A 22,990-nucleotide genomic window follows, 5' to 3' on the forward strand; every position below is an offset into this window, starting at 1 on the left:
GATGACAGTACCTATGTGAAAATATGATTCAATATTGAAAGCTCTTTCTTCACTGGAAAACGCGAACATATTTCTGGAATGTACTATACTCACTAACTCAGTACTGTTTACTATATGTGGTCTTGGTTCTGTGTGAAGGACAGTTGGAACTGCATTAGTAAAAGGTGTGGGAATGAAGTACAGGTGCGTCAGAAAGAACGGATGGATTTCAAACTATCAATACGCAGCGAGGGGAGGGATAGAGTGAGGGGGACAACGACTGTTGGGTCAGCGAGAGAATGCAGTTTCAGTTGAGAACATGGTGTTGGTCTGGTGTACAACGTGCTTTCATCGCAGAGACATTTTTGAAAAATAAAGAGTCTGTGATCGTCACTCAGGACTCATTTCGACATCGGACGTCACGCTAGGATTCCAACTCGGGCGGCTTCATTTCGTACCACAGGTTCAACATTAAAGAAGAAATCACCTGGACGAACACGGAGCGCGTGTACTCCTGCAAATGTGGAGACGACAGTAGGTTGTCCTGCCACCTCAACCATCAGCCCGCAAACATGCTATTGCACTGAGATTGTCGAGGTTACGATAAGATCTTTCTTTGGGACCACTTGAAGGCGTAAGTAACCACATACACTGGACGAACTGAAGACTGCGATTCGTGAAGAAATTGCGGCAATCCCACCAACTATGACTGTGAAAGTTACGGCGAACTTCAGAAAACGCCTCGATGCCTGTATCGAAAGCCAAGGACATCATATGGACGATGTTGTATACCGTAAATAAACTGCATGTATTGGTGAATCTGTTGACAACAATACATTTTTGATTTGATGAATCCTTACAATTTTCTTGCCCTGTGAAATCCATCCGTTCTTTCTGACGCACCCTTTACATTCAAAAACTCAGATACACTAAAAATTGAAGTAAAAACAAAATGATGTCCCTGTATATTTTTGAAAAAGGTTAAAAAGAAGAGCGTTTCAAATAGATGTAAAAACCTCAAACATTTTAAATACATGCACATACACAACAAGATATCAAAGTATCCCGAGTTAGCAAATGAAATTACAAAACTTCTTAAGGTAACTGATGTGCTAACCTTGCTATTAATACTGTACTTATAACAGCAGCAGATATATTGCACACGCTCTTCATGCACTTAGACATGAGTAACAACAAACGTGTGATAATGAGGGGGCTCTACTGTGCAGTACATTCAACACCGTTTGAAGATTCTACACCACCTTCACCGCCTCATTATAGGCCATAGTCAGCCAGCAGACATCATTTAATATACGTAACTTAGTTAATTGACTTTAACATTGATCTATTGTAATGTTTCTCAAACTTTTTCCATCGCTTAATCCCTTTTATGTATGTATGTATGTATGTATGTATGTATGTATGTATGTATGTATGTATGTATGTATGTATGTATGTATTTAGTATTTATTTATTTAACCTGGTAGAGATAAGGCCGTTAGGCCTTCTCTGCCCCTCTACCAGGAGATTCCAACTACAATATGAACAATAAAATTACAATTAGTATTAAATTTACAATTACAATCAGAAATAACATTACAATTAGTATTAAATTTACAATTACAATTACAATAAAATCAAAGTACGAAAAGATTACCTGAATAATTAAAGCTAGATAATTTATCATAGAGAAATAAAGAATATTTTATATTTACTGAATTACAAATTAAATCTAGAATAACAAAATTGTATAGCGATGAAATTACTGAATATTGAAACATTTTGTGATAGATTAAAGAAACTATTTACAAGTAATCAATTACTGACCAAGTGCCTAGTAAGTTTTCGTTTGAATTCAATTTTATTTCGACAGTCCCTGATGCTAGCAGGTAGCGAATTCCAGAGTCTTGGCAGGGCTATTGTGAAAGAAGATGAGTATGAGGAGGTGCGATGGGATGGTATTGTTAGTATTGTTTCATGACGAGAGCGTGTGTTCAGATTATGGTGGGAAGAAAGGTAAGTGAAGCGAGACGACAGGTACGAAGGAATAGAAGAGTTCAAGATTTCGAAGAGAAAGAGAAGTGAATGTAAATTTCTTTTCTTATCTAGTTTAAGCCAACCTATTGCTTCCAGGGATGGGGTAATATGATCATATTTACGAACATTGCTTACAAAACGTACGCACAAATTATGAGCACGTTGAAGTTTCATTTTGATGTCGCTGGAGAGGTCAGTCAGTAAAATGTCCGCATAGTCGAAATAGGGAAATACAAGTGTCTGCACAAGGGACTTTTTTAAGCAAGAGGGGAGATGAACATTTATGCTTTTTAGCACATGTATGTATGTATGTATGTATGTATGTATGCTGCAAATCGGTATATACCCGGTGGCAGTGATAACTAATTACACTCAATAATGACAATTAATAATAAACACAATTAATAAAAAATACAATTAATAATAAATTAATAATAATAATAATAATAATAATAATAATAATAATAATAATAATAATAATAATACCTGGAGCATCCTAAATTAAATGAAGCACGATCAGTTAAAATAACATTTAAAGTAGGCTATTTCTAATTTGTATCTTAACCCTAAGTTCGAACTAAAACCCACGAGTATGATATGTTCATACTGCACAAGTATCTTTCAACACTACACTCATTTCGCAGACAACTCACTCACTGCACTGGAACTACAACTAGAGATGGGAGAAATAATTTAAATACCGATATATTGATATTGCAATATATTGCAAACATAATTTCGATAAACGATATATATCGCAGAAAATGTATCGGTATATCGAAACGATTATCGATATATCGCTACTCCGTTAGCAAATTAATAGCTTCCAATGCAATTACATTTGAAGGTGAACATTTATTACAATAAAATTACTTCAATTTTAATAGCCTATTCCTTACTAGCATTGAAATTAACATAACAGTCAAAAGATTAAATGTAAAATTGCAACGATAAACAATACATGGCCAATACCATAATTATTATGTAGTTCCTAACCTAAATAAAAATTTTGGTGGAGGTAAGATGAGCTTAAATGATACAAAGGGAAAGTGTTAAGTGAACTCTAGGCCTATATGGGTCAGTATTTGATATTGAAACATTCATTCACTCATAGTGTTCTGCCCAAGGGCAGGTCTTTCACTGCAAACCCAGCACTCTCCAGTCTTTCCTATTTTCTGCCTTCTTCTTTGTCTCCTCATATGATCAATAGGCCTATATCTTAATGCCATCTAACATCTGATATCTTCTTCTGCCCCAAACTCTTCTCCCGTTCTCCATTCCTTCTAATGCATCTTTCAATAAGCAGTTTCTTCTCAGCCAGTGACCCAGCCAATTTATTTTCCTCTTCCGGATCAGTTTCAGCATCATTCTTTCTTCACCCACTCTTTCCAACACAGCTTCGTTTCTTACTCTGTCCATTTCACACGCTCCACTCTTCTCCATATCCACATTCTAAATGCTTCTATTCGCTTCTCTTCATTTTGTAGTAATGCCCATGTTTCTGCCCCATACAATGCTACACTCCACACAAAGCACTTCACCAGTCTCTTCCTTAGTTCTTTCTCCAGAAGTCCGTGGGTTCGATCGTATGAAAATGTAATTGCATTGGCATCTATCTACTGCGTGTTCATGGCTCGCTGTAAGCCGTCATGTGGCTAGCCGATGAGCCTAGACAATTCAGTCTTCCTACACTTCCGCAGAGGCGTATTACCTATGTGCCAGAGAAGTTGCCTGGCAAGTACGGCGTTCATTCTGAAGAGTGCGGTAACGCCGGTAGTGGCAGGAATGTGAACTGTTTGGAAACACGTACTGGGGTGATTTTTTTTCTTACTGTCGGAATATGGGGAGAGGGTTAAGACGATTACTTACGTATTTATTGACATTAAACCTCGACGGTCAATATGGACACGGAACATTTGATTTGTATTGTGGAATGTTGCCGTACGCAACCGATGATAACAAATACCCTGCATACGACTTGCCCGCGCATAACACAGTTCGAAAGAGGTTATGGTAGCACACAGACTTTATGGACCGCCATTTGTTGCTACGACGTTCAAGTTATACCGTACACGTTCTCAAATTGAGATTGAACGCCTTGAATAATAGGCAACTTCTCTGACATAAAATCTGAAACTCGCTTCAAATCGCTGACTCACAACAGTGACATCATGACACACTTTGAAATGAACACCCGGTATTACAGAATGGCGATTACAATTAATAAGCTAAAGATGTTTGAGTGTAACAATAACTTGCAATAGGAACTTACTAGAGAAGGATTGTATCAAGTCAACTGTGAAGTTTGTTAAAACTTGTAATATTCTAAGAACGGTTTACTTACATTTAAAAATAATTGCAAGTTCTGTTTACTTACATTTAAAAATGATTACGTTGTTAGGTAGAAAAGAGCAGTATATCTGTGTCCTGGATTGAATCCTATATAACATTAGAATAATTGAATCGTGTTCCAATATGAAATACTAAACCATGTAGAGTTCACTTAACTCTTTCCCACTATATCATTTAAGCTCCCTTGCCTCCAACATAATCTTGATTTAGGTTAGGTCCTACATCATATGATATTGAAAATGTATTGTTTATTATTACAATTTTACATTTTTGATTTTGACTGTTATGATGTTAATTTCGATGGTAAAAAGGAATATTAAAATTTAAGTTATTTTATTGTAATACAGTAAATGTACGCCTGAAAATGCAATTTGGTTACGGAATAGCGATATATCGATAATCGTTCGACATATCAATATATTTCCTGCGAATTATCGTTTATCGAAATTAAGTTTGCAATATATTGTAATATTCTCCATCACTATAAAAACCCATAAGTAAAACAAATTTGTGAACACGTCTGGTGATGGTTCTGTCATATTATCCCCAGCGAATAGGGATTATAAAGAATGGACACTTCGCGTCGGTACCTTTGATGTAGCCGGACTGATTTCAATTACCTTCAAACCAGCTAAAGCGTGAAATTCTGCTTTCTCCCTAGAGTTGGCGCTGACATCACACCAGCTAGCAGTCGACACAGCGGAAATATAACACATATAATTAATACATCTAGGTAATTATGTACTCAAATAAAATAAATTGGATCCATAAAATAATAAATCCGTCATTAACTGTAATGTCTAGACTCTAGAGTTCCTTTATAATGAGAGTTGAGACGTTGACCCCAACAACAATTAAAGTATGTAATGATTTGATATCGCTGAAAATGGAAAAACTAAACTCTTACGAGAAGTAAAAGCATATACCTATATTATATTATATACAAACATTAAACGAATTCGATACTTAATTTTATAATATAATTTATGATATCTGAAAGATAAAATATTATTATTAGAACTAGTTTGTCACTGAGAAATAAGGAAAAGTTGTTAACTTGAATATATTTGAAGCAAAGCGTTACTGGATTATGCAATAAGATAGGCGATGTTGGATCCTGTGCCTCAAATCTATTCTCAATTATTATCTTAGCGTATGCTCGATTACACTAACCTCCAGCGCTTGAAAGTGGAACTATACGCTGGCGCACAGAGAAACAAAACACAGGAAAATTCGCTGTGTCCATTCTTTATAATCCCTATTCGCTGGTATCCCTGTTGCACGGATACTGCCTGTTTTGGGGCCTTATCTGTCCTCATCAGGCCGGGGTGTTTTGATTTTATATAGATAGAGGTTTGGTAAACTTGATCAACTTGCGGAAACCGCAACCGGAGCCGAAGCATTTTGTTTTAGGCTTTTGTGAACACTTTTTTTTTACCTTGGGGATTGAGTTGAAGTGAATTTTAATGGCAGGCAGAGTAACTATCTCTTGCCCCCATGTTTTAGATTGCTACCAGTGCACTTCATTAGAACCAGGTACCCAGCTTCGAAGCCGTTAGCCCTGTGAACTTAAAATATATTTATTTTCCCCTATTTTCATAATACAGGGTTGTTATCTAGGAAATTAGCAAGTTCTTTGTGATAGTAGAAGAGAAGGATAGGGGGAAGGGAAGTTGTCCGTGGCCCATTTCTTTTAGGGCTCATCCCGACATTTGCCTTATTGTTCAAGAGAAACCACGGAAAAACCTAGAGCAGGATGAGATGTCGTGCTGACGACAAGCCAATTGGCTATAGTGGGGTCAGAATATGTTGAGGCGGAAACCAACCTATTGATAATAAGAAGCACGTTTTGTGAACACGTAAACCAACCTGCTTCTTATTATCAATCCGTGCATCTTCTGCCGTGAGAACTCTTAATAAATGCATCAATAATGATTTCATGGATATATTAATAATAATGACGTATACATACAAATAGAAGTCTTATTATTTTCCATCAAATAAATATTCATATACAACATGAAACGCAAATCATTATTCAATATCTATTTTTAAACAGGGGTTCCCATAAATAGTAGTTTCCCTTCACTATAAACGTACATATTTCTACGTTGTAGAACATTGTGATAAGATACATTTTTGAAAATGCTGTATCTTGTGTTCTTCCAATAAGTTTATTTCATAATTAAGTACAAACTTAATAAGAAAATAAAATAATTACACAAGACAAATTACCAAGTTTGCCCTCCTTATGGATTCCATGAATTGTAAATTCATATCAGGTGCTGGTACTACGACACATTTCACTGATTCTATCCCGATTTCACTAACACTTCAAAAACATTTCACTGTTCAAATACTTTGCACTGCCACTATAAACTATAGAACTTCACTGATATAAAAACACACTTCACTTACACAACACACTTCTTCACTGATAAAACACTTCAAATAACAAAATATCAATTACACCCTTTAAATAGTATGTATAATATACTACCGTCTATTAGTAAAGTCCTTAAGCCTATTTTTAAACACATTTTTGGTTAACCTAATAGTGTAACAGCAGAATTGTCTAAATCCATTTTCTTTGTTATCATCATTATCATTATTATTATACTTTTATTGAAGTGGGTGCAATGAAAAATTGAAACTTGTTAAGATGAGGCGAAGGTTAGATGTAACTACATAATAAATTCTATTAAATACTGATTCAACTTATCTGAGAGCTAAAATAATAAAATTACATTAAAAAAAGGAGAAAAAATGTTTATATCAACACGCGTCTGAAAATGCTTGAATTCTGAGTAATAGGGCTACAACTATGATCACAGCGACTCCAGTACGTGTCTGCTGCAGTTATTTTAATGCATTCTGTTTACATTATTTACTTCGATTAACTGTTCAAAATGTCGAACTCCTGCTTGAATACAGGCAGCATCACTTCCTGCCATCGAGATCCGAACATGTTCCCAAATTCCTGGCATATGTAGTTCTTATTGTCTGATAACCTTGCAGAATCCTTAATTATCCACAGGAGTCAAATATACCAACTATTTTTAAGTGCCACCCACAGAAACAAGTGTAATGGGTGAAATCTGGTGATCGTGGAGGCCAGGAATCTATTACCTCTAAAACTATTAGTAACTTCAGTGATCAGCCTCACGCGATAGCGCGTTTGCCTGCTGATCTGAAGCTTCTCTCGAGTGTGGGTTCGATTCTCGCTTGGGCTGATTACTTGGTTGATTTTTTTTTTCGAAATTTTCCCCAACTGTAAGCATAATGTCAGGTAATCTATGCTTCAGCTCACAAAATACCATCTCGCTATCACAAATTCCTTCGACGCTAAATAACCTAGTAGATGATACAGCAGCTTTAAATAACAGACTAAAGAACACAGGTGAGAATCGTCATCTGAGAAAACAATGAAAACACTTGCATAAGGAAATACGATACTGTCTGTGAAAGTTTTATTTCAAACCGATGTAATTGCGTAATATAGACAATTGAAGGTGCATACAGAAACAGCGTGAGACGGAAAGAGAGGGAGGGTAGCTAGGGACGAAAATAGGCATGGAGGGGGAGAACAGATTGAAACAAAAGAACGAATTCGACAGAACAAGGGAAGTTGTATAACAATTGATATAAATAGCGACGAAATGAAAAGGATTATAACAGCTCTTTTTTAATACATTTTTTTTTTCATTTGCTTCATTAAAGTAGGTATGCCATAACAAAAGTAAAGAGAATGTATGACTGGTTCTTTATAACGCAGTACTCTACGAAAGCCTTCCATTAACATTTCCACGCGCTTCATCCTCTGAATCGCTGCTGTAGATAAAATACATTTACATATTTGTGACAGCATTCTGCCCGAAGCATTGCGGTCCAGTTAGCTGTGGTATAATTATTTTAATATCAATCATTGATCTGTGTTACCTTCATGATTTCCCAATTTGTCGTCCTTTCTACGCCCTACAGATGCTGATCACCTCAACCCATATCATTTAATACTAATTTAATTTTATAATTAGGGAGCGAATTTTTATGTCCTAAAAATTTAAATAGGGGAGAGTTGCCTAATTTGTACCATTTTACACATTTTATTTTTTCTAATTTTAACTGACAAAGTTTGAATTATTTCAATAGCGACATTTTAATTTCTAGTATGTTGGGGGGATTTTCCTGAAAAGAAAAGTTTACTTCAAGTTAACATAAAGTCATTACGTTCAGTTTTCTAAATGTCTGCAATGAGTACAAATTAGGCAACTGGTTTCCTAAATTGTAAAATTGAGTTCCTAAATTGTACCACATACATGAGGGGATCTACGTTCTTGCTGTGGATGGTGTGTCCATCAAGCAACAGCACTACTGGCCTTTCTTTTTGTTTTTAGCATGTTTTAGTATTGTAGGCTTAGGCACATTGTACATTTGGGCACATTCATTTTATTCTGTGATCGCCATTCATATATGCATATATATATATATATATATATATATATATATATATATATATATATATATATATATATGTAACCATGTCCCGTATTGAAGCTTCTATGCCATTCTGGAATTAATGTAAAATGCATTTATAATTTGTTACAAAGGAAGAAACTTAAAAACACCAGAACATGAAATGTGGAAATTATTCGATTAAATTCTAAATGCATAATTTAGTGTATTTCTGCTACTTTTATGTCACAGTAATTCTTATTATTAGTAATGAACGTCTGACATGACTATTTTAAATTCAGAATTGAATGTGTTTTATTTCCTAAAAATAAAAATTACAACATTATATTCATACTGAAATGATTAGAAGTTAATAAATTATAATTTCTGATTTAAATTAGGTATGTTTTTATTCATACGTCACTATAACTTCAAACATTTGTAATGAAAGTTCCTATATTGTACCGGTACATTATAGGAAATTGAAGCCGGTACAAAATACGCAACCTCGCCATATTTTCCTTGTTAAATTATAGCTGCTTAACGGTTTCTAACAGAACTCAGTAACTTAATGAGAATTATAATATATAAATGTAGTTTTAAATAATATAAAGCATTGTGGACTTCCACTTACCTTTCGGAAGTAATTGTTGTAGCCAAGTAGCGCAAAAACTAGATTGAAACTACCTAAAACAAGTTTTTTCACTTCACGTCTGCACAACACAACCCACAGGCTTCGTCTCTCATAAAATGGCATATTTGTAGATGTCGTTCACAATGTTTGACGTAGATGACAACACTTATCAAGGAACTAATTTTCAAGACGGTGGTACAATTTAGGCAACGGTACAAATTACGCAGCTCTCCCCTATATTTATTTTTATGTGCTAAAAAGTACGAAAATATTTGCTAAAAATTAAAAAAATATATATTTTTTTTTAAATATGACAAAAATACCTTACTTAGCTTGAAAAAAAAAAAATGTTACTAGGTACTCACCAATCACACTTGAGTATCAGTTGCTAGTAGTTGTCCGAGAATTGCAGTGAACAACAAAGGTCATTTCCAAATTCTCCATCACAAATGCATGCCCATTATCTCTGAACAACGACTTATACTGTGAAAACGATCTTTCCACATCACAAGACGTCAGACGTGCATATTTAAAGAGAGGAATGTCACAAACACCTACACCGTCAATTTCACCTACAGGCACACCCTCCAATACTTGAGCAACTTTACACATTTTTTTATATCCACTGTTTTGCCGTGAATGCACACGTGAAGCAGCGGCAATGTGCTTGTTTCCAGACAAATGTTGGGTTACCTGAGAGCTCTGATCTGCACTTACTGATTTACCACATGGTTGGCAAAATAACACTTTTCCGTCGGTAGTAAAAATGTTTTTAAATTCATCTACATATTGCTGTAGACGCGATCTTAAACTCGATTTGATTTTAGGCATCTTAAGAGGCTACTATACACACGTCTAAACGTAAAAAAAATGTTTCTAGCTACTGACTGACAATGTCGGAGAAAAGCTACCTATAGCGACGCCACAATGTCTACGCTAATTATGCTTATGGTCCGATAACGGGGAATCACAACAAGATGTATATCCTCACTTCATAGGCATGAGCGAGAGGCGAGAGATTTGTTTAAATTAAATAATGTTTATATCCGAGCTCTTATCCGTTGTGTTTCGCAAACAAAGCGCGGAATGAAATCATCTTCAGCAACAATAAACATTCCTAATTATGTGTTGCAAAATCTCTCCTCATTGTCAATGTTAATTTATTCTCATATAATAACACTGATATGCAGCCTAGCAGTTCTCAGAACTTGAGGCGATACTATCACAAAAATGGATCACAGCCCATAGAAACATGAAGCAACCAAGAATTCTTAAAAAGATAACGTATTTCTGAGTGCTATAATTGATTTAGTTTCAAAATATTTAAAAGTTCTTGTAAAAAAATTATTTAAGTAAAAAACTCCAAGATTTATGTGTTTATAATAGATTTCCTGAAAATATGTATTTACATAATTTTTTTGTGAAAATATGTGTTTTTATGTGAAATAAAATTCGGGTTTTAAACTTGAAACTTGACATTCGGAATTTTTAACTTTGTTAATTGTGTTTTATCACACGCAAGAAACATATTTAATTACATCGGAAACCGCTCCTTATTTATAATATCTTGGTATTCGTGTAGGAATTATAAATTACATTCTTCTACAACATAAGTGGGAATTTTGAGGCATCCGATATAATTAATTGAATGCAATTTTAAAATTACGTCCATATAGGGGTTTCAAAACGCTACAGTCGTTTAGGTCTAATTTTAATGCAGTACACCCCTTTCATTTTCGCAACTGTAGGAGTACGCCTAGTATGTCACTGTAATGATATCCAGAATTAATTTTCGCTGTCTTCCTGTTTGTGTGAGGTCTGTAACTTGTAGACCAGTGATGTCAAAGCAAGCGCATTTTTCTGACCTTGACGTCGTGCGCGGGCATTAAGCGCTAGGTATGCTAGGAGGAATAAGCAGCCTGTTGGATTAAGAAAACAGTGGTGCACAAACTTCAAACGGAACGTGAAATTTTATGTCGTTATTTTTATATGGCTTCTTTCTGTTTGTTATTTTCTATATTGTCTGTAAAACAAAAGTACTAACACCTCGATTTACTGCCAAAAATGCATAAATCTGTCTTTGAAATTGTTTAATTCGTAACTATTGTTATTCATTATGTTCAATTTGTCATTGTTTTTCTCATGGTTTCTGTCTGCCTGCTTACCTGTTTTAAAGTTACGCATATTACAGGTCATGAAGCCCCTTAGTTTAAGGCTCCCACACTTCTAGACGATCGGCATTAATGGCAGCAAGGATGTCAGTGCTAACTGGCATCTTTATCCTCCCCCAGAGGAAATAACCTGGCATTTATTTCTGTTAGATGCAGAGTGAATGCCCAAGGTCATAGTGCGGTGGGAAAGATTAGATCAGTGGTCGTCAGCACTCTCTGAAATGTGCAAAGGGTACGCGGTGCCGTCCCGTGTGCACCGTCGTGCAACAGGGAGAGATAGAGAGCATACCCGCGAGCAGCTACGGAGTGCACCCTAGTGCACTGCGTCTTCCGCGGGTAAGAGAGACTAGCCCCAGCGTGCTCTGTGCTGACGACCCCTGGATTAGATCATTGGAGAAAATCCATCATTGCACTGGTAATCGAACCCGCCACCTCCAGACTTGCAGTGCAACACTTTAATGACGACGCTACCTCTGGAGGTACGCGTACCTCATATTGGGAACCGCAGTCGCTTGTATATAATTCCCCATAGGTCTGATACGGGTATAGTCATTTTTGTGTGGTTGCGGTGTCGAAATTTTTATCGACCTCTGACCTCGAAGTGGAAACTCGTAAGACAGACAAACCTGACATGTGTGGACTGGTAACCTCCCTATTAAGTAAGAATGTTTTTCTTCGGGCATTAACATCCCCTCTTGAAAGACACGTGGCTTCATCCTGTAGATGTGCGTTGCACAGTGTATTAAACGCTTCAGCGTAAATATGAAAACTCCTAATGAAAACATTACTTCGCAGACAGAATTATGAAGCCAACACTATAACCAACACGGAGCGCAGAGTACGTTTACACGTGGGCCTTAATGTGAGGCTGTAACACTTTCATAACTCGTGTCTAATTATCAGCAAGGGCAAAATCAACACAGTGAAAGTACCTGGGAGTCTTCCCAACATCTAGAAAATTGTATAGAGGTTAAAAGCATAGTTAACATATCCTTGTTTATTTTAGACCATTATATAAACTTCAAAGGTAATTTAACACTGAATTACGGGAGGGACATAGACCGGAGTGGTCCATGGCTTGCTAACAGCCTGCCTCATTGTTAATGTAGCAATCGTGTAAAACGACAGGCGGAACTAATCTAATCTAGTGTCAATTATCCTTGCATTTCACCGTTTAAGTTTTCTCAATGGTTTCAAATATTGATTTGCTCGTAAGTACGTGTTTACTCTTTTATCAAGCAGCAGGTCCAATTCGCTATGGCTCGCGGCCTCAAATCCGATGGACAGGGGTTCTAGAACAGGAAGTAAACATCTAGCTCTCTTCTGGATGGACATTACAAAAAAGCACAGACCTCAACTCAGGAATGGCGTTCCACGGTGTGTTTCCGGTTAGAACAAAATTCTGTATTGAAAATAAAATGATCACATTTTAAATATCTTAGTTGTGACGCCAGTGACGTGAATATGTTAGGAGAAAATCCAGAAACGATTAGGGAAAACACGGAAATTTTACTTGAAGCAAGTAAAGAGATAGGTTTGGAAGTATATCCTGAAAAGACAAAGTATATGATTATGTCTCGTGACCAGAATATTGTACGAAATGGAAACATAAAAATTGGAGATTTATCCTTCGAAGAGGTGGAAAAATGCAAATATCTTAAGCGACAGTAACAAATGTAAATGACACTCAGAAGGAAATTAAACGCAGAATAAACATGGGAGATGCGTGTTATTATTCGGTTGAGAATCTTTTGTCATCTAGTCTGTTGTCAAAAAATCTTAAAGTTAGAATTTATAAAACAGTTATATTATCGGCTGTTCTGTACGGTTGTGAAACTTGGACTTCCACTTTGAGAGAGGAACAGAGATTAAGGGTGTTTGAGAATAAGATTCTTAGGAACATACTTGGAGCTAAGAGGGATGAAGTTACAGGAGAATGGGAAAGTTACACAACGCAGAACTGCACGCATTGTATTCTTCACCCGACATAATTAAAAACATTAAATCCAGACGTTTGAGATGGGCAGGGCATGTAGCACGTATGAACGAATCCCGAAATGCATATAAAGTGTTAGTTGGCAGGCCGGAGGGAAAAAGACCTTTGGGAAGGCCGAGACGTAGATGGGAGGATAATATTAAAATGGATTTGAGGGAGGTGGGATATGATGATAGAGACTGGATTGACCTTGCAGAGGATAGGGACCGATGGCGGGCTTATGTGAGGGCGGCAATGAACCTTCGGGTTCCTTAAAAGCCATTTGTAAGTAAGTGACGCCAGTTATGAAATAGATCACGATCTAAATCAGAAATGCGCAAAATTACAATTTTTTATGCAATCCGAAGAACGTTGAAATAAAAACTAGGATAGACACAAAGCTACTGTAAGACTTTATGCCATCATGGCACACACTGTCTTACTATATGGTAGTTAGACATGGACCATGAGAAATATAGACTTCAGCAAAATATTAACTGCTGAAATGCGTTTCCTAAGATTGGTCAAACATTAGGAATAACTTGGAAATATAATCTATAATATTATGTATAAAAATAAAGCATTACAGAGAAAACAGGAAATTTCATTTAGAACGGATGGCATCTAATCGCATCTCTAAACAAATTAGAACTACCTACCAAGAGAACGCCGATCAATAGGACGACCCAGAAATCGATGGGCAGATGTGAGACCGGAACAGGGTTTAGCCTAATCCCTGAACAAGAAGAACTAGTTTTTTTTAATGCAAATATTCTACCTTTCTCTACATTATACCTATATGAGTGATTTTGTTGTCTTGCGATATCATACGAGTGATAGGTACTACGTAGATTAAGAAAAAATCAGACCTAAGGGAACCGAACTTACAACCTCTGGTTCCGAAATCAGAAACCTTACCCCTAAAGCTACACCATCTCGTAGCGCTTGCTGCATTGTAGACGGGTAGACGGACCACTATCAAAAAACCAACGGGAACAAACATCACAGCGTTGTCTTCGAACTTCATGAGTTTACTCGTGTGAACCTGGCTTAAAAACATTTAAACTTCCATCTATCGACCCATTCTTTTTGAACCCAATTATTGTACATCTCACTTGAAGATGTGTCAGAGGAAGAACAATTACTTGTATGCATCTGAAATCTGACTAGTGTAATATGTATCTAGTCGGCGATGTATGCAATGGAGGGAGAATTATTTATTTACTGTTTATTTATTGGGATATTTCACGACGCTGTATCAAGATCTAGGTTATTTAGCGTCTGAATGAAATTAAGGTGATAATGCCGGTGAAATGAGTCCGGGGTCCAGCACCGAAAGTTACCCAGCATTTGCTCGTATTGGGTTGAGAGAAAACCCGGAAAAAAACTTCAACCAGGTAACTTGTCCCGACCGGGATTCGAACCCGGGCCACCTGGTTTCGCGGTCAGATGCGCTGACCGTTACTCCACAGGTGTGGACATCGAGGGAGAAAGGAACTGGCCATCCTACCCCATTATCTCATGGCCTAGTTGCCTCATAAGTGGTGCCTTGTTGGTATCACTTGAGAGATATAGATCTGTCTTCGGACAGTTAACTAAACCTTCAGCTGGGCCTATACACTGAAAGAAAGATTTCATAAACTTGAATCATATTCATCGCCATCCTCACCAGATCTTTAAGTACCTATATATGTTCTGTTTTTTTTCCCCTACTACCTTGGGTGTGTATCAACACTGTCATAATATTAATAGCTCTGCAGTCAAAATCGGGCCATGGCCTCCTGAATCTTGCGTCTCCAGTTTCGATATTTCAATAACCTTGCACTATCTTAAACCATATAATCTTGTCATTTTTCTCCCATACCTCTATAGGTCATTCTATATCGATACTACGTATTTACAATTTGAGTTAGTTCCTTGTCGCGAGATAAATATCATCCAATACGGCATACGTATACTGAGATCATATCCGAGAGAGAGAAATGTTTGTCCTAGCTGAAAATTTAACTTGAGTCCGTTGTCTTTATAGATTTCTGGACTCAGAATTCAGAACTGAGGGACAAGTATTCTTAAAGCTTAGACACCTTTGCATAAAAATTCAGGATGTCGTCTTTCTCTTTTACTGAATTCTGATTCCGCCCCGTGAGCACAGAACTCGTTGAGGCGTTAGTAAGTTCTCTGCATTATCGCAGAGAAGAGACAGATGACATTCGGTCTCCTCAAATGTAAGAATCGATTTCTCTCTGTCGCAAAAACGTTTTCTCTGTATGTCCTATGTGTTGAAGTAGGAGTGTATGTGTGTATCTATGCGAGACTCTGTTACTCTTGTTAGCTAGCGACGATATCTTGCCTCGCTTCTTGCATGCTAATTGTCTGTTAAGGTGGAAATGTTAAGACACTTCTCTTGGAAGACCTCCAAAGTTTGGAAGTAGGTAACAAGTTTTATCTATACTCGTTTCTCGAGACAAGAATATTTTAGGACAGCCTGCAAGAAAGGTTTCACATAATAATAAAAATAATAATAATAATAATAATAATAATAATAATAATAATAATAATACTTACTGGCTTTTAAGGAACCCGGAGGTTCATTGCCGCCCTCACATAAGCCCGCCATTGGTCCCTATCCTGAGCAAGATTAATCCAGTCTCTACCATCATATCCTACCTCTCTCAAATCCATTTTAATATCTTCCCATCTACGTCTCGGCCTCCCCAAAGGTATTTTTCCCTCCGGCCTCCCAACTAACACTCTATATGCATTTCTGGATTCGCCCACACGTGCTACATGTCCTGCCCATCTCAAACGTCTGGATTTTATGTTCCTAATTATGTCAGGTCAAGTATACAATGCGTACAGCTTTGCGTTGTGTAACTTTCTCCATTCTCCTGTAACTTCATCCCTCTTAGCCCCAATATTTTCCTAAGAAACTTATTCTCAAACATCCTTAATCTCTGTTCCTCTCTCAAAGTGAGAGTCCAAGTTTCACAACCATACAGAACAACCGGTAATATAACTGTTTTATAAATTCTGACTTTCAGATTTTTTGACAGCAGACTAGATGACAAAAGCTTCTCAACCGAAGCATTTCCCATATTTATTCTGCGTTTAATTTCCTCCCGAGTGTCATTTATATTTGTTACTGTTGCTCCAAGATATTTGAATTTTTCCATCTCTTCAAAGGATAAATCTCCAATTTTTATGTTTCCATTTCGTATAATATTCTGGTCACGAGACATAATCATATGCTTAGTCTTTTCGGGATTTACTTCCAACCCTATCGCTTTACTTGCTTAAACTAGAATTTCCGCGTTTTCCCTAATCGTTTCTGGATTTTCTCCTAACATATTCACGTCATCCGCATAGACAAGAAGCTGATGTAACCCGTTCACATAATAATAATAATAATAATAATAATAATAATAATAATAATAATAATAATAGTAATAATGATAATAATAATAATAATAATAATAGTATAGCGATAATAAGTTACCCTCTAATGTGTAATTATGCTTGCCTCCTAATCCGATTAAAAAATTAAATTATGGCTTATTTAACGACGCTCGCAACTGCAGGGGTTAAGTTATATCAGCGTCGCTAGTGTGCCGGAATTTTGTCCCGTAGGAGTTCCTTTACATGCCAGTAAATCTACTGACATGAGCCTGTCGCATTTAAACACACCATGCCATCGACCTGGACCGAAATCGAATTCGCAACCCCGAGCACAGAAGGCCAGCGCTATACCAAAAAATAAATAAATTGTTTACTGCCTTCCATTGGAGGTAGCCCAGGACTCAGTATACTCTCCTACATGAATTTTACAATATTAAATGTTTACATAAATTTTGTTGAAAGAAAATTACAATGAACATATATGAATTACAAAGTGAAGAAAAAAAATTAAACAGAGTGAATATGATGACTCAGAATTTGGCAAGACCGTTTCAAAACTGAAGTTATGATGTCAGCACTGTGGTAGTTCAAAAGTCTTCCTGAAGTTTTCAAAGAACTTGGGAATCACACCACGAGTTCCAATAAGAAGACCAATCACTTCCATGTCTTAAAGCTGGTATTTTGCTTTGAAGTAATCAACTGTTGGCAGATAAATGTTGATCTTTTCTTGACTGACATCCTCCGGCTGGCTACTCCCCGTTTCAATCCTTATGGTAGGATCAATTATATATTCTTTCTTAGTAGTCTGGGAATACGCTATGATGTCAATACGTCTAGAGGAGCCATTAGTAGCAAGACAAAAAACTTCCTCCTTTACTATCCAAGACATTTTTTTCAAAGCAGTTGCAATTAAGGATCGAACATGATGATGTCTCAGGCCGACTCCTCTGAATCCGATGTTCCAGAGTTCAAACACGGCCAAGAGAGATGCATTGTTAAAAATTATTTGATACTCTTGAAATGATATCTTTAGGAATGGAAATGAAGCTAAAAAGCGTTTTTTGTTGATATATGTTACGTGAAAGTCTTCTATTCATGAAATAGTGGGTACGATGCAAAACTTACTGGTCATTTTTCCTCGAAATTAATTACATTCCATTAACGGCATGATTTACAAACTTAAACTGGGCACAAGAAGCAGCTGAAGTTTTATGATGTCTTAGTTTTTTAGTCAATGTTTTTGCATGAATATAAGATATGGAAGAAAAAACACAGAAACCAAGAAAAAAAAAACAATATTATGTATTACTAGAAAGATTTCGGAAATAAAACAAGAGAAAAATTTAAAATGTAGGCCTACTTAGTAAATGCTTAGTAAATGAAACTGACGCAGGAAAAGAAATACGAATTTATCGCTTACAGAATACTGATAAGAAAATCTAAACGTTTCCTGAATGTAGAGCAACAGGAAGGAGAAGGCCGTCCCAAGACGTGAATAAATATGGCAAGGAAAATAACATGGAACAGATCAAGTACACTTGGCGTAAATAATAATAATAATAATAATAATAATAATAATAATAATAATAATAATAATAATGTTGTAATATATATATATATATATTGCCCTATTTGAAACCACTCAAATTCTCCACCGAAAGCAGCTACTCTAGAAGAAACATCGCTTCAAGATTTCCTAGAAATGAATTTGGAGGTCAAATTATGTTCGCCGAAATAATTAAGGAAATATTTTGATTATAATAATTGTGAATATGATAGTCACAATTTTTTATTATTATTATTATTATTATTATTATTATTATTATTATTATTATTATTATTATTATGTAATACTCTACGATTTTCGAACTTATCTTCATAAACGACGATTTTATGCTCGATTTTCGAATGGTAATAAAAAAAATTCGGCCTATCACAACCTAAATTAACCAAGCAAACCTAAGCTAACCTGGAAATGTTATGTTAGGTTTCGTCAGGTTAGATTTGCTTAGTTTAGCTTGGGTTAGATTAGTTTAGGTTGAGATAGGCTTTGTTCAGTTACAGTCGAAATTATGTTTTTCCGATTTTTTTATTATCTTTCGAAAATCGAGCATAAAATCGTCGTTCGTGAAAAAAAAATAGTTCGAACATTGTGAAGTGGTCGTCCTCCAGAATTACTCTTTCTTCTACATCAATATTAATCATCATACACAATCTCGCTATCGCGCTTGTGGAACACCCTACCCAGTGACATCAGAGACTGTCTGAATTTAAGTGTTCAAAAACAAACTCATTAAACATTTTCTTACTGCGTAGAGTAGGTTTAATTTTTACTTAAGTAAAAATATCTTTCACTGCTCTTAACTTCTACAATAAACTGTCTAGTCTGTATTAATCAGTTAATCTTTTAGTACTTTGATTTGTATTGTATTTGTAAATTTAATACTAAGTGTAATTATAATATTGTAATCTCCTGGTACAGGGGAAGAGAAGGCCTGATGGCCTTATCTCTACCAGGTTAAATAAATAAATATTTAAATAAATAAATAAAATGTTCTAAATTCCTTTCCCCATTTTCTAGAAATCTAGATGCATTAAAACTGCCAACTTGTACAGCAATATATTTGAGCCATTTAATTCATAAACTTGGAAGTTGCGCAATTGTAGAAAGTCTACAATAAGTATTGTTATTTTTATTGTTATCTTTGTTACTAATATTGTTGTGTTATTATTGTAATCCTTATGCTAGACCAGTATTGGCGAATCGCTGTTGGCTAACACATTCGTATTAATAATAATAATAATAATAATTATTATTATTATTATTATTATTATTATTATTATTATTATTATTATTATTATTATTAATCTTAATTTATGTCGATCACAAAAATTATTGAAGTAATTTCCTAAAATTACAAGATTTCCAGAAATTATAATCACACTTTCAAAGATATTATTCTCGATTCATGTTATCAAACAAGAAAATTTAAAACTTAAGTTAAATAAACATTTCATTAATTATGAATAACTAATTAAAATGTTATAAAATAATAGTAATAAATGCAGGTAATAATAACGCAAACGCTGATATTGTTGACGTACTCCAACATTATTAATACCCGTCCACCTTCAGGTCATGTTTGTACAAGTTACATGCATCTTTCTCGAAAATTGAAGTTATTAAAATCGCTATTCGACCAGAATCGACATGCTTTTTTGACATCGGCTACATAAATAAACGATAGTGAGTCACAAAGAATGACTTGGCAATGTTATTTACCAGACACATTGTTTTGGTTCTCGTAAGTATAATCTTCTATACAAAAAAACAAGCTAAAAACAAGCTCCACAAGCAGTAAATATGTGAAATACATGAACTTCCTCCCTTGTGATGTAACTGTACATACCCCGGGAACGTGTATCTTGTAGAATCAGGAGCATGTTGCGGAGATGTCAGTTCAACTCAGAGCGAAGCCACGTTAACAATGAGACAACTGCCTTTCATTTGTTTAGTTTCCTTGACCGCTTACCGCCGCAGCCTTGCGCCCGCTGGCTCTCGTGTAGAAGTGTATCAAGGAGGCCGGGATGCAGCGCGTTGCTTTCTATACCGCAGATGATAATTTTGTGATGATGCTGGAGTAGTAGTATACTAATGTCGACGACAGCAACAGCGGTTAGAAGAGTATTCAGGGAAGGTCAGAGTTGTAAGACCCTGCCTAACCAAAAATTCGAAATTAAAAATAAATTTATTTTTATTTTTTCTCCGCTTACATTATTTCTGCTTATTTCATGAATTCATAGTTTTCTGCCCATGGATAGGTCTTTCACTGCAAATCCAGCATTCTCTAATCTTCTCTATTTTCCCACTTTCTCTAAGACTCCGCATATTATGATCCATATATATTAATACTAGCCGTACCCGTGCGCTCCGCTGCACCTATTAGAAATAAATATAAAGTAATTACATAATTAAAATAAGACGTTTGATCCAGGGAACAACTTTTACAACAGCGCAAGATAATCTGCTTCGCTCATTACCCAATTTTTTTGCATTGCATTTATTGCATATATATTTTATGTATTTTAACATGATTCAATTGAGCATAGTTAAAATTTGAATTATAAAATAATGGATTACTAAGCTAACGTACTATTACTGCACACTAAATCAATAATTGTTAATTCTCTGAGATTAAAATGAGTGTACATAAATATTATTTTAAGAAATACAGAAAACGAATGTACAAAATAGCCTATCAAATTTTCTGTGCATAAGAAGCTATTTTAATCTTACCTGTCCTCGATTTACTCAGACGTTACTGTAATAACATTATAGCATTATGTTCATATAGAGAAACTGCACTTTCCAATGGTGAAATAATAATTAATTATACAAATCGGTTAATTTAGCTTCTGATATTACTTCATACAAACACAGAAACATTCTCTGTAGGCTATGTTTAATAGCTTTCAATTGTTGATGTCCAAGGCCCCTTATAGACGAAGTCATTTTTTCTTTATTCATTGCACCATCTTAGATGGCGTTATTTTAGTTTTAAAACTCATTTATCTCATTAAATATCAGTCCTATCAAACTTCTGTAAAGAATAAAACTTATTGGAAATATTTTTAAAGAAACGTTTGTTATGTAACATTTTTCACAAAAATCAATAATAAGCCAGAAATTTCGATTTATTTAATTCAGGCCCCCTTATAACCCCCCCTTTCAGATAAAGTATTTTGAATGCCATATAGCCTAAAATCTAAGTTACAACGAATTTAATTTATATTCCAATTTTCATATAAATCGGTTCAGCCATTATCGCGTGAAAAGGTAACAAATATACAGACAGACATACAAACAAAAATGTCAAAAATGCGATTTTCGGTTTCAAGGTGGTTAATTATATATGTTAGGACCAATTATTTTTGTAAAATCGAAAATTACCAGAAAAATTTCGGCTACAGATTTATTATTAGTATAGATTATCTATCATCTGATACCTTCTTCTGCCCCGAACTTTTCTCCCGTTCATCATTCTTTCCAGTGCATCCTTCAGTAGACAGTTTCTTCTCAGCCAGTGACCCAGGCAATTTCTTTTTCTCTTCAAGGCCAGTTTCAACATTATTCTATCTTCAACCACTCTTTCTATTACAGTTTTTTTTAGTATAATAGTGTATGTATATAAAATAATTATTTCTGTAAACCTAGGCGCAAAGTCGAAAAGGGAAAAAAATGGTAGAGAACTTTTCATTCATAATATGCTCATAATATGCCTGAAGAACAAACGTAAATATTATGTAGGTCAGAATACATTGCATTATCATCATCTGTCGGGTATAAAAACGTAATAGGCTATTTCTCTTAGATCTATAAACACTCATACAGGGAAATGCTATTTTTACAAAGGTAGCCCACTTAGTAACAATTTTTATAATAATACTTCCTTACTTACTTACTTACTTACTTACTTACTTACTTACTTACTTACTTACTTACTTACTTACTTACTTACTTACTTACTTACTTACTTACTTACTTACTTACTTACTTACTTACTTACTTACTTACTTACTTACTTACTTACTTACTTACTTACTTACTTACTTACTTACTTACTTACTTACTTACTTACTTACTTACTGGCTTTTAAGGAACCCAGTTGCTGGGTAACTTTCGGTATTGGACCCCGGACTCATTTCACCGACATCATCACCTTCATCTCATTCAAACGCTAAATAACCTAAGATGTTCATAAAGCGTCGTAAAATAACCTACTAAAAATTAAAAAATAGATAAATAAATAAAAAAGGAACCCGGAGTTTCATTGCCTCTCTCACATAATCCCGCCATTGGTCCCTATCCTGAGCAAGAATAATCCAGTCTCTACATCATGTCCCACCTCCCTCAAATCCGTTTTAATATTATCTTCCCATCTACGTCTCGGTCTCCCCAAAGGTCTTTTCCCCTCCGGCCTCCCAACGAACCTG

The 22,990-nt window shown here is 35.4% G+C and overlaps 1 protein-coding gene across 1 annotated transcript in view; it reads right to left on the reverse strand.

Moving 5' to 3' along the window:
• OtopLa (Otopetrin-like a) overlaps positions 1–20,553 on the reverse strand; it is a 349,564-nt gene extending 329,011 nt beyond the window's left edge. The window contains exon 1 of the mRNA XM_069819334.1: positions 20,407–20,553. The gene's annotated coding sequence lies outside the window, so the exon portion shown is untranslated. The remainder of the gene's footprint in view (positions 1–20,406) is intronic.
• Between the last annotated feature and the right edge of the window lie 2,437 nt (positions 20,554–22,990).

The sequence above is a fragment of the Periplaneta americana genome, chromosome 2 (genome assembly GCF_040183065.1).
Source record: "Periplaneta americana isolate PAMFEO1 chromosome 2, P.americana_PAMFEO1_priV1, whole genome shotgun sequence".
Lineage (NCBI taxonomy): Eukaryota > Metazoa > Arthropoda > Insecta > Blattodea > Blattidae > Periplaneta > Periplaneta americana.